Here is a 4,929-nt window from a genome sequence, read left to right as displayed (position 1 = left end):
ATAATATCTAGGATGGAAAAAGAACAAAAAGAACAATACGGACCACTCAGTGATGCAAGACATTGAAGTCCTAGGTTATCTTGGTTTCCATGGTGTTGGAATCTGGCTGGGTATTTTCATCTATAGCTAAAATTGAGTGCCCAGTAGACACTCAATGAACACAAAGTAAAGTGGATTTCTAATTTCAGGTATGGAAGACTAGATATCTCAGAATAGAACCTCGAAAAATGTTGGGGAAAAATGTGAAAGCATTTTTTCCCCCTTAAATTACAGTAAAATATGCATAACATAATTTTTAAAAGTACAATTCAGTATAATTAAGTACATTCACATTGTTATACAACCATCATCATCATCCATCTCCAAAACATTTTTCGTCTTCCAAAATTAAAATTCTGTACCCATTAAATAATATCCCGTGCCTCTCTCTCGCAAGTCCCTGGAAACTTCCTTTCTGCCTTCTGTCTCTATGAATTTGACTACTATTACACCTTGTATAAGTGGAATAATACAGTATTTGTTTTTTGTGTGACTGGCTTATTCACTTAGCATAATGTCTTCAAGGCCCACCAATGTTGTAGCATGTGTCAGAATTTTCTTTCTTTTTAAGGCTCAATAATATTCCATTGTACATATTGTATTGCTGCAGATTCAAGGTTGTAAAGTAAGGAGTACAAGGCTCAGGCAGTTGGAAGAAAATGCGGGGAGCCCTAGTCAACTGTGACATAGCTCTATTCCAGTAAGGGCACAGCTAGCCTCACAAGGCAGCAGCACCTTTTATACACAATTTAAACAACAGTGGCACACTGCCAGTTAATGGAAGCCTGCGCATGCGTACTGGACACATGGTTACATAAGGGGAGAAGTGCTGAGTCACTTCCACTCGGAAGTTAGGTGCTAAGGGTGTTGGGAGGGAGCCTGAATACAGACATCTTTCTTTCTCCGCACAATATATACCACATTTTGCTTATCCATTCATCTGTTGTGGACATTAATGTATTTCCACTTTTTGGCTATTGTGATAACGCTACTGTGAAAATGGGTGTACAAATATCTGTGGAAGTCCCTGCTTTTAATCCTTTTGAGTATGCTTAAAGTGGAATCATATGGTACTTGGATTGATTATATGGCAATTCTATTTTTAATTTTTCAGAAATTGCCATATGGTTTTCCATAGCAGCGGCACCATTTTACATTCCCACCAACAGTGCACAAAATTCCAATTTCTCCACAACCTCATTAGCATTTATTTGCTGTTATTATTATTATTTTTTAATGATCCTCATCAGAGCAAATGTGAGATGGTCTCTCATTGTGGTTTCAACTTTCGTTTCCCTGCTGGTTAGTAATGTTGAGCATCTTTTTATATGCTTTCTGGCCATTTGTATATCTACTTTGAAGGGTATTCAAGTCCTTTGACCATTTTTAATCAGGTCGTATTTTCTTATTGTTGAATTATAGGAAGTATATATTATTGTTTAATTATACGAAGTATATATTCTTCACAGGTAGTATGGAAGTATATATACATTATCTATATAATATATATAATATATATATGCACCTATTTATAATACATATTCTATATCTTTACAAATATCATGTTTAGATCTTGGGTCTTACCCACCACAGGCAGTAAAAAAAAAAAAAAGGAAACAAAACCTGAAGCCAGGCAGTAAAAAAAAAAAAAAGGAAACAAAACCTGAAGCCAAGCAAGGCAGGAGACATGTCTTAAAATTGAGACTTTCAAAAAGTGACACCTTCAATTAGCATGTTTTTTAAAAAGGTTTCTGAGAGGTAAATGATGAAAATAGTTGGGTATCTTAGTCTTGTCTCTGGTTAGAGCATAAAAAAGATTATTCCCCAATAATTTCTAACGTAAGCCCATTTTATGCATGTTTGATGCTAAGATACACAACTGCTAGAGCCCATGAAATAAAAAAAATTTATTTATTGTGGACTTGTGGACAGGGAATCCACAAGTCCTCTCTGACAAAATGCAATTTTAGATCTCAAAGAACAAACAAAAAGTGTCAAGAATATGAATTCACAATCATTACATATATGAGAAAACAATCCCAAGTAGGAGTCAGAACAGGCAAACACCATAGATATTGGAACCACAAACCTGCAGATATTGGAATAGTAAGATAGTGATTAGAAACTGAATATGTGTACATATTTAGAGAAATTTTTTTAATGTTTTTAGAATGAGGATTACGATATTACCAAAGATTACCAATAAGTTTATGAAAGAACTAGAGTTTCTAAAGTATAAAATTGAAATTGAAATAAACAATGGATGGATAAATCTGTAGTTTAAAAGCAACTGAAGAAAGAATATGGAAACTTGAAGAGCAAAAGAGATAAATTATCAAGAATACAGCACGGAGTAAAACAACAAAAAAGAAATGTGAACAAAGCGTTAAAGATGAATGACACGGAGGATAGAATGAGATATAAAATAAATTAAATCAGAGTCTCAGAAAAAGGAATTAGAGAAAGTAAGCAAAAAGCAAGTATCTAGCACTGGAGAATATCTACCTCTCTTCAGATTCACGAAGCCCAGTGAATTTCAAGAAGGATAAATAATCTACGGCCATGCCACCCTGACCGTGCCTGAACTCATCTGATCTTGGAAGCTAAGCAGGATCGGGCCTGGTTAGTACTTGGATAGGAGACCACCTAGGAAGACCAGGTGCTATAGATGTTTAAAAAAAAAAGGATAAATAAAAATAATATTCACTAATTGCATCATAGAGAAGGATACCAAGATCAAAGCAAAGATCTTCAAAAAGCAACCAAAAGAAAAGATAGTTTATCTACAGTTAAATTAATAACAAGCAACATTGAAAGCCAGAAGACAGGGCGTATCCTCAACAAACTGAGAACAGATACAGCATCCCTCACTTATCTGGGATTTCGCTTTCTGGAGTTTCAGTTACCCATGGTCAATTGTTGCCCAAAAATATTAAATAAATTCCAGGATTAACACTCACAAGTTTTAAATTGCACATGCCATTTTGAGAAGAGTGATGTAATTTTGAGATGTCCAGCCCGGTCCCCACCTGGGCCTTTGTTCAGAGTCTCCACATTGTGTACTCTCCCTACTCATTTAGTCACTCAGTAGCTGTCTGTCTCCATTATCAGATTGACTGTGCTTGTGTTCAAGTAATCATTATTTTACTTAAGAACAGCCTCTAAGTGCAAGAGTACTGATGCTGGCAATTTAGATATGCCAAAGAGAAGCTGGAAAGTGCTTCCTTTAAGTGAAAAGGTGAGTATAGTACAATAAGATATTTGGAAAGAGAGAGATCATATTCAAATAACTTTTTAAAATTTACTTAAATTAGTTTCAAGTATACAGTACATTGGTTAAACATCTATATATTTCCCTGACCTTCCACCTAGCCATTATGTTAATGCTAACTACATTCCTTATGCCATGTCCCCAATCCCCCGCGACCATCCATCAACTACTAATTTGTACTTCTTTAATCCTTCACCCCGATCTCCCAGCCCCCCTAAACGTCCATCACCAAATTGTCCACTATATTTCAGAGTCTGTTTTTCGTTAGTTTCACATAGCTTTTATTATAGTACATTATAATAATTATTCTATTTTATTGTTAGTTATTGTTGTTAATCTCTTACTGTGCCTAATTTATTAATTAAATTTTATCATAGGTATGTATGTGTATGATTAAAAAACATGGTATATATATGGCTTGGTACTAGCAGTGTTTTCAGGGATCTAGTGGGGGTCTTAGAACTTATAGCCCCGCAGATACGGAGAAGACTACTGTGACTCCTAATCCAGAATATTAAAGACTATCAAGAATAAAGGGAAATAAATACATTTGCCAAGAGTAAAAAATAACCAAGGCATTTCCCACCTACTGACTCTGACAAAATGAAATTCTAGAGCATATATTTCAGGAAAAATAAAAATTATACCATAGTACCATCTGATATGCAAGAAGGCAAGAAGGAATACCAAAAAGGAAAAATCTTTAACTTCCTAAAACAATAAAATGTCTAATTTGTGGAGTTAAAAGAAATGGAGATGGAGCTAAAACTACCAAACAACAATAGCATGTAAGTCCAAGGCGATAACCAGAGTTAATCGTAAATTTGGACTGTCTGACAGAATGGCAAAGATAATAAAAGTACTCTGTTAAATTATACATGCATGTGAAAATTTCAAGAGTAAATACTAAAAAAATAGAAATCATGTATATAACTTCCAAACCAGTAGAGGGAGAAATAAGGAATGAGAACGGAGAAATAAATAAATAAAGAGTTAATCATGAGAAAGACTGACAGAAAAAACTTCTTTGAATAAATAAGAGATTAAAATTGTAGTTATGGTAAGAGCAGAAAGAAATATTGATTATGCTTCCAAAATAGTGCACAAAGAAATATACCAATATAATATGTAAGCTATACTTACAAATAAAATAATATTTTAAATATCACAACACATGCATCTGATTGGACATACAGCTTAAAATATTCTGATCAGGGATTAAAAAATCATGCTGGAATTGCTGAAATAAAAAAATTTGTATAGAAAGACATTAGCTACATAAATACAATAGAAATATAACAAAATATGTGAGTAAATAAAGAAGGCAAGTGGAAGAATTGTACACATTGTTAAAAAAATTCATGTGTATGTAAGTTATTAGACTTATACATAAACACACATACATCTGTATAAAATGCATTAAAAAATCTTGGCTACATGGGAGGTTCTTTATAACTGTATTTTGCATTGTTGGAAATTATTTATGTAATAAGCGTGCATTCCTTTTATTATTAAAAAAGAATAAAAATGTAGAAACTAAAAAAAATATCTAAAGGATTTGAGGGACTATAAACAGAAAAAACAAAAGGGAATAAGACAAAGCTCACAGAAAGGAATTA

The 4,929-nt window shown here is 33.4% G+C and overlaps 1 pseudogene; it reads left to right on the top strand.

Annotated features, from left to right (window-relative positions):
• The first annotated feature begins 2,591 nt into the window (after positions 1-2,591).
• LOC118610292 lies at positions 2,592-2,710 on the top strand (annotated as a pseudogene).
• The last annotated feature ends 2,219 nt before the right edge of the window (positions 2,711-4,929 follow it).

The sequence above is a fragment of the Rousettus aegyptiacus genome, unplaced genomic scaffold (assembly GCF_014176215.1).
Source record: "Rousettus aegyptiacus isolate mRouAeg1 unplaced genomic scaffold, mRouAeg1.p scaffold_m13_p_12, whole genome shotgun sequence".
NCBI classification, from domain to species: Eukaryota; Metazoa; Chordata; class Mammalia; order Chiroptera; family Pteropodidae; genus Rousettus; species Rousettus aegyptiacus.
Note: the sequence above shows the minus strand (reverse complement) of the source record. Positions and strands in the feature narration are given on the sequence as shown.